Consider the following 8,702-nt stretch of genomic DNA (forward strand, 5'->3'; position numbering starts at 1 on the left):
TTATGATGAAGGATAAATTGAATTTTCCTAAAAAACATTGGAAAAAGTCATCAGATATTCATGGTGAGGTTGCTGCAGTGAAAAAATCAGCACAGAATATGAATTTAATTTTGGAGTTGGATTCTAATACTGAAGATAATATCCTAGAAGAAGGAGAAATTTGTGTGGAACAGGATATTCTTGCTCAAACAATACAACCAGAATGTAATGAGGAGGTTGCTGTGGAAAGCCCGAATAAAGTAGTGGATGCAGCTCTAAAGGTTGGGTTACATTCTTCCAATGTAAAATATCTTATTCCTATTAATAAGAATAAGTTTGAAGTGTTGAATGAAGAGGATTTGGTAGGAGAGGGAGTGGAATTGATTAACTCCTCAGTTGTTTGTGGCAGTAAAGGTGATGTAAAGGTGGCTGATGGTGAGGTAGTATCTGATAAAAATGAAGAGAAAAAAGTCAGTAAGGTGAAGGTGGGAGGTGTGGAGAAGGAGAAGGACATTGGCTCCAATGGGGATATGATCAATTGTAAGCTTTTTAAGGAGCTTAGGTCCTATTAAAAATATTCTACGTGGTAGAATTCTTGAGGGGGTTAACAAGAGAAGAGATGGGGGCTCTTCCCCCAATGTTCTTTAAATGGAATCCATTGCTTTTTGGAATTGTAGAGGGGCCAAGAAGAGAGAGGCATCTCTCTATATGAAGGAATTTATTAAAGAATTTAAAGTCTTTTTTGTAGGTTTGGTTGAGACTAAAATCAATTCTTTTGATAGAGTATCTTTTGTGAGATTGATGGGCCCTATGTGAGATTTTTTCCTTCTTCCTTCAGAAGGACTTTCTGGTGGTATTATGATTATTTGGAGATCGGATGTAGCATATTTTTTAATTGTAAAGACATTAGATAAATGTGTTATTGGGGATCTTAATGTCTTTAATAAAGGAGTATGGAGGATCATCACTGTCTATGGTTATAAGGAGGCTCATAAAAGAAGATTACTTTGAGAGTGTATCCAGGAGCATTCTCAAAGGAAAATTCCTTCTGTTATTGGTGGCAACTTCAACTATATTTTGGCCCATGAAGATAAGAAGTGAGGGAGAAATTTTGTTTTCTCTCAAGGTCCCATGGAAATGTTAAAGTTTATGAATGATAACGAACTTTCATGAAGTTGGGTTTGTTGGTCCCAGGTTTACTTGGTGTAACAACAAAGTTGGAGGTGGGAGGATTCTTGAAAGATTGGACCATTGTATTCCCAATTCATTGGCCATTAATAACATTCAAATAGCTATTGTGAGGCACTTAGCTAGACTGGCTTCAGATTATAGTCCTATTGTCTTGAAGCTATTTGATTCGGTCTCAAGAGGGAGAAGGTGTTTAAAGTTTGAAGATGCTTGGTTAACTTTTAAAACTTTAGCTCACATTATTTCCATGGTATGGAAGAAAAATTTCATGGGAAATGATATTCAAATCCTGAATAAAAAGTGCAAAAGAACCTTGAACGACTTATTTTATTGGAGTAAATTCAAGTTGAAAGATTTCTCTAAAGAAAAAGATAGATTGAAGGCTGAAATTTCTCATATTCAAGAAGAAGAAGTTAGTAAATGATGGCTTGATGAAAAAAACTTAGGGTTGCTTAGAGGTAAAGTCAAAGAGCTGAATGTTATCTTTAATTGCTTGAATACATGGTGGAGGCATAGATCTAAAACGAAGTGGAATGAAGAAGGTGATTCCAACACAAAGTTTTTTCATACTTTTGCTAATGCAAGGAGGAACGCTATCTCGATTTCTCATATCAAGAATTCAAATGGTTTATTAACTGAAGAACTGAAAGAGGCGGAAGAGGTGTTCTTTAAATATTTCCAGAATGAGTGGAAGAGTAGGGAGTGTTGTTTGCAAGATTGGCCTAAACCGTGGCAGGTTTTAGGTCCTAATGATAAAATATGTTTGGATAGGGAGCTTTCTATGCGTGAGATAGAGGAGGTTGTTATGAAGTTGGGTATTAATAAATCTTCTGGTTGTGACAGGATTACTTACTCCTTCTTTAAAGATTTTTGGTGTATCATCAAAGAGGATGTTAATAGAGCAGTGAAACTATTTTTTTCTGAAGGGAGGTTGTGCAAAGATTGGAAGGATATTATGATTGTTTATATTCCCAAATCTTCTAACCCAGTTTCTCCCACTGGTTTCGTCTAATCAGTTTGTGTAATTCCATTTACAAAATTATTTCTAAAGTTCTATTGAATAGAATGGTGGAGATCATCCCAAAAATTATATCTGAAGTGCAAGTAGAATTTGTGAAGGGAAGATCGATTTCTGATCACATTCTTTTCGCTCAAGAGGTGTTTGACAAGTTGAGGTGATCTAAAGCCAGCAATGGGTTTTTAGCAATTAAAGTTGATATGGAATAAGCATATGATAGTATGAGTTGGGCAACTCTTCAGAAAATGATGCTAGATTTGGGATTCCCTTTCAAGTTTTTCAAATTGGTGATGGAATGTGTATCAAATCCCAGATTTTCCATTTTGATTAATGGATCTAATTCCAATTGGATTGAAGGGAGGAGTGATTTCAAAGAAGGGTGTCCACTCTTTCCATTCCTTTTTATTCTATGCTCACAACTTTTATCAAATTGCTTCTCTAAAAGAGGACCGGAGTTGGGTATTAAAATTTATTCTAAATCCCAAAAGATTTCTCATCTCCTTTTCACAGATGATATCTTACTTTTTGTTGAAGACAAATTGAGAAGTGTGAAGAAGGTCAAAGAAATTGTTGAAAATTACTGTTATTGGACCGGCCAGAGTATTAATTTTTTGAAATCCTCATTGATGTGTGGTAATTATGTGGTAAGAAGGAGGAGAAAACACTTCTCAAATATTTTGGGAGTAAAGTTGGTGGCAGAATTTGATTACTTGGGTATCAAGATGGATCTAAGGAGGTTAAAGAAGCTGGATTTTCAATTGCTACTGGATAAATCTATTAAAAAAACTCAATGCTTAGGGAAATAAATACATCTCTCTTGCGGGTAGACTGGTTTTAGTAAAAACTGTTTACCTTTGTCTTCCCACTTTTCTCTTGACACATTCTCTTGTTCCTTTGAGAACTTTGAAAGATTTTGAAAAATTGTGCAGAGATTTTATTTGGAATAGAAGTGATGGAAGCCGACGGATACATTATGTAGCTTGGGATTCACTTTGTAATTAAAACAGTTTGGTGGTTGGGCTGTTCCTTCAGCTATTTCAAGAAGAGATGCTTTGAAGGCAAAGTTTGCTTGGAGGCTTATTGATAAACCAAACACTTTGTTGTACAGGAATTTGCTAAGAAAGTTTGGAGATAAATGGTGGAAGAATGTGAACTCTAGAGATAGCTCTTCTTCTTGGAAGATTATTTCTAGTGGATGGAAAGCTCTTAATAATTTTGTAAGATGGAAGGTTGGGGATGGTTCCAAGATCAATGTTTTGAAGGATATTTGGATTTTGGATATAAGTTTGAGTAAATGGCCTACGTTTGTTGGGAATTCAGTTGATGATAATACAACCCTGGACTTCTTCATTCTTGATGGTAGATGCGATTTTACTAAATTGACATTGCATTTTGGTGAAGAATTACTGAAGATTATTGCTGATGTACAGATTTTGCATAATTATCAAGAAGATAGGATGGAGCTGAAGCTTCAATTGACAGGAAAATCCTTAGCAACATTACTACTGGAATATGGTTTCAAAGATATGTAGGAAGAAATTCTGATTTCATGGATTTTCAAATTGAAACTTAATGCTCGGGTGGAAATTTTCATTTGGAGGCTTTACAAAGATGCTAGACCAACTGAATTATTTTTATACAGAAGGAGAATGTCGGATAAGAACTTATATCCATTGGGTTGTGGTGAAATTGAAGATGTGAACCATGTTTCTACTAGTTGCTGTAAGTTGTTGAAGGCTATTAAAATTCTGAAAAGCTGGGGATTCCTGTTTATAGCGATTGGGAGGAATGCTTGGTTGGTCTTATGAGATTAAAAAATTATAATTTGTTGTTGGTAAGGATCTATTTCACTCTTTTATGGTTTTTCTGGAATAGTAGAAATAAGAGGTAGCATGGGAAACCCGAAGACATCATTGTGAGGATCGCTGCATCTACTCTGGGTTTTCTTGGCTTTGCTAAATTTTGTTCTCCCATTTTGGATCACTGGGTTGCTAATTAGTCCGTTGGACTGTGTACATATAAAAGGCAACCTCCTCCACCCGAGTGGGTTAAAATAAACTTTTATGCTTCCTTAAAAGGTAATTATGTAGAAGGTATTGGTGGTATTGTGAGAGATTGCAAAGGAAGATTTATTTTAGCTTTTGGAAAAGGAAAAGTACATTGGGACATTGCTTAAATTTAGCTCTTGGTTTTCTCAGCTCTCAAAAAAGTCTTACATGGTAGACTTCGAGATGTTAAAGGCATTATTGTGGAAGGTGATAATAAGAATGTTATCCTTTTTCTTCAAAAACTGTACAGCTTACCGAAGAAGAAGGATTGGAGCTTGGGGGAAGAAGATTTATCTTTCTTTAGTGAGTTCAATAATAATTTCTTTCATTGGGTTCGTAAATGTAATAAGTTAGCGGATTACTAGGCTAACTTAGCTTGTTCTTATGAATTTTTTTGGGACTTTTTTGGTGAGAGCAATCTTCCTTCTTCTTTTATGGAGATAGTAAAAGAAGAATGTGAAAGTTTAGTTTTCTCACATTAGATTGTATCTAGGTTTCTTTTAATTTTTATGCAATTTTTACATTCTTCAAAAAAAAAACCTAAACTTTCAAAATCCATAATTAATTGTACAAATTTTAAATTGAACTTATTTAAAGATATTAAACTCATAATTAAATTCATCATTTATGAAGAATATAAAAATTTTAGAAACCACTATAAATTAAAAGTCAACAATTGGGTCAAACATTAAATATATTAAAATATTTAATAAAATATGAAAAATCAATAGATCAACAAAATTTTACTAAATCATCAAATTGATGAATTAAATGAGATAATAATAATAATAAAATTAACCAGCACTTTACCAAAGAAGTTTTTAGGATAGCCTACCTCATGTAAGGGGTTATGTGTCATAAGTATTGGTCCTCATACAGTTTGTGACAATGCTACAAATGAGTTTGATAAGATGTATATATTTAATTAGAAGTTTTTTAAATATGTAATAAATGAACTAGTTAATTAAAAATAATTAATTAAATTGTTAGATATTATAGCTTTTGTATCCTTATGCTTGATTCCTTCTAAGAGGACAAAGTTGTACTGGATTAAAAAGCTTTAAGGACTAAAATATTCAAATAAAATGATGGACTCTATACTTTCCATCTACTATCATTTTTTTTTTTGGATTGGTAGCATTATAAATAAAGCCTAGGACTTGCTAATCAATGGCTTGTGGCAATTAGAAATTGTTGAGTATTATGCTCTATAAAATCTATAATTAATTATTATAACAATTATAATCCTCTTAAAAATATACTAAAAATATCAAAGTTATTAAATAAATAATTTCAAAGCATCCCTTAAAGACCTTAAAAAAACCAAACCAATTATAGATAATTTTAAATTAATAAAACCAATGAACTTTTCATGCCACACATGGCCTTTTAAATGTACTTGGATGGTTTGCCAAAACAACTAACTCTAACCTAGGATAAGTAGGTAATTTGATTTAGTTTTCTTATCATGCATTTCCTAGAGGGTGCTCATATTTTTGTGTTTACTTTCTATTATGGTATATTTCTTTAAATTTATATTTTTGTTTTTATATATATTTGGTTATATTTCACCATTTAGTATATGCACTGTATTGCCTTTTCTTTTATACAACTACAAAAGTAGAATGCACCTAGGAAATAATATAAAGGAAAAAGTAAAAGATATGATGTAAATATTTTAGATCTTTGTATAGCAATATTGAGTTGTATAGTGTCAAGAGTTACAAAAGATAAAAAATTATTTCTTACATACATATATAGATTCCAAAGAGAAATAATTCTTTTTTTTTATTTTTATTTTTTTATTTTTTAGAAAAAAAAAAGGCATAAAATTGTTAAGAAGAATTCGTTTAAAAGCCATGATGAAGTTTCACCTCAAGTTCTTCTAAATTCCAATAAACATAGTGGATTATCTCTTGATAAAAATAATATTCTGGATGCTGATTTTGATAAAAGATTTATTAAGGATGCAGATTATCCTATTGATCTAAATCTGGATGAAATTCAGTTGGAAGAAACTTCATTAATCAATCTCCGGATTATCTCTGATGGCTCAAATTCAGTTCATGCTTGTCTTCCTATGGAGACCGTTCAGAATTCAAAAATCGAATTCAAAGCTGCTAGTATTATAGAAGAAAATGAGGTAACTGATTATGCTGAGTCAGAGTTAGTTGCTGATCCTGTGGAAAGTTCAAAATTTGAATTCAAACATTCTCAATTGCTGGAAGGAATAGAGGGTGCAATTAGTTCTAAAACAAAAGTTGTTACTAAACCAATAAGACCTCTTATTTCAGCTTTTCCCGTGAAAGCATTGGATGCTGTTACGGTGGATAATCCAGAATTCAAACTTCCTCTTTTGCTGGAAGGAATACAGGAAGACATTACAAAAGCTTTTTCCGAGAAAGCATTGAATATTGATACAGTGGATTATTCAAAAATCAAACATTCTCATTTGCTGGAGGGAATAGAGGAATTCGTTACATAAGGTATAACTAAACCAACTCTTACTTCAGTATAGCCCGTAAAAGCTCCTAATGATATGGAAGTTTCAAATGGATCCTATTCTTTGGAAATACCTGAGATAGTCACGCCATCTTCAGAAGTTAACTTGAATTTTAAAAAGTCTATTTTAGTAAAAGGTAAATCAAATTCTTTTAAATTAGATCATTCTTCATGTTCTAAGCAAAAACTACCCAAAGAACTACAAGCTTTGGGGCCGGTGGAAGAATTTTCTAGAAGAAGAATGGCAGTTTTAAGCACTAAGAAGTTTGTGAGGGGTTATTCCCCTCATTAGTGCATTCTTACTCTCACATGGGATACTACATCATGGAGGTTTGGAAGTGGCAACAGAGGATATTACTAAAAGTTTTTTTATTTGATTCTCAGTTTATGATAGAGAATTGTAATTACTTTCTATGGTCTTTATTTAGTTTCCTTTACTTTCTTTTAGTTTTATATTTGTTTTCTAAATCGATTATAATTGGTTATGGGATCGTTACTACGTCTTATTTTTTAACCGGTTGGGAACTCTGGGATACTAATCAACCTTTTAGGTTATTTTTTATTTTTGGTATCCCCTCCACCCCAAGGGTTTTAAAATGGGAAATAGTGGGTCTCAATTCAATTATGATAAATTTAGTTTTAACAAATATATTTTCAATAAGGTTTCTTTCCCTGTTGGATCAAGAAACCATTAGCTTCTTTTTGCTCTAGTTTGTAATAGGTTGTTCCTTTTTTTCTCTTTATGCAAATTTGCATTTCTTCAAAAAAAAAAAAAAGAGAAATAATTCTTCTTCTTTTGATAATCTTTATCTTTTAGAATACTATAGAAGATTCATCATCCAAAAGATTGACAACTGCAAAAAACTATCAAATTAAAATTTATACTTGTATAGGAGTAGAAATCCAAGCTTGCTGTTGGTGAAGCTTGGCCACCTATTCTTTATGATAGACACTTAGTTGTTCTCTAAAATTATAAATAAAAAAATCTTTTATTTACATATTATGATTCATGCATCATTTCATAATGCAGTCAGATATATATTGTAGAATCCTAATAAAAAAATTTCCAAACTATAATTTTTTTATTCCTAGAATAGAAACAATCAAAACTTATATTCATGTTATGATTTATTATACTTTTTATTATTAGCTGATTTCTCACTTTAGGTGTGTGTAAGCCTAGATTGTATACACACCTTAGTCTTGTTGGTGGAATTTTGAAAAAAACATATTTTAAAAATATTAGTTTTCTTTGGGGATTTTAAGATTAAGGTTGAGCTCTAATTCTAAGGTCGAATCAACTCGTTAGAAAGAGTATATCACCCCGGGGGACAAAGATAAACTTTCATAACGGTGTTCAGACTTAGAATTATGTAAACTCATCTTGAATATTATGATCGGGTCCTAAAGAGAACTTCATATGGCCCCGAAGGAACAAAGTAGAGTTCAGCTAAATACCCAATTATAATATTCAAGAAGTATGATCGTCGCATTCACATCCAAAGCCTTATCGAAGAAGGATGTATCTCCCCAAAGGGAAATGACACAATTCTACGATAATTCTTCTAATGCAACGACGACGATCATTTTTTAACTTTTCCCAAATAAATCTAGTGAAGTTTTAAAATCAATTTTAAAATCAGGTGTGTGGGGTTCCAAACCTCCTACGAGCGCAAGCCCTCGTAGTTAATTACATCGTAGAGAGACAAAGTCCCCTACGAAAACTCTCAATTAGAATAAGAATGAAATTTTATTAGATTTTCTAGGAGTGATATCAAAGCATGAATAGAATTATTGGAAAATAAAAAGGGAATGGATCAAGATTGAGCAGTTATTAACAGATTCAAAGGAAGAGAGGTAGGCGACACTTTGAGATTCTGGAACCATCCAGAAGTGCCCCTACTTAATCTAAGTGTTGGGCTTTATGTTTTAGGACTGAAAGGAATTTTTAATTAGAGTTGAGCATT

This window comes from Dendrobium catenatum, unplaced genomic scaffold, assembly GCF_001605985.2.
Source record: "Dendrobium catenatum unplaced genomic scaffold, ASM160598v2 original_scaffold_197996, whole genome shotgun sequence".
NCBI lineage: Eukaryota > Viridiplantae > Streptophyta > Magnoliopsida > Asparagales > Orchidaceae > Dendrobium > Dendrobium catenatum.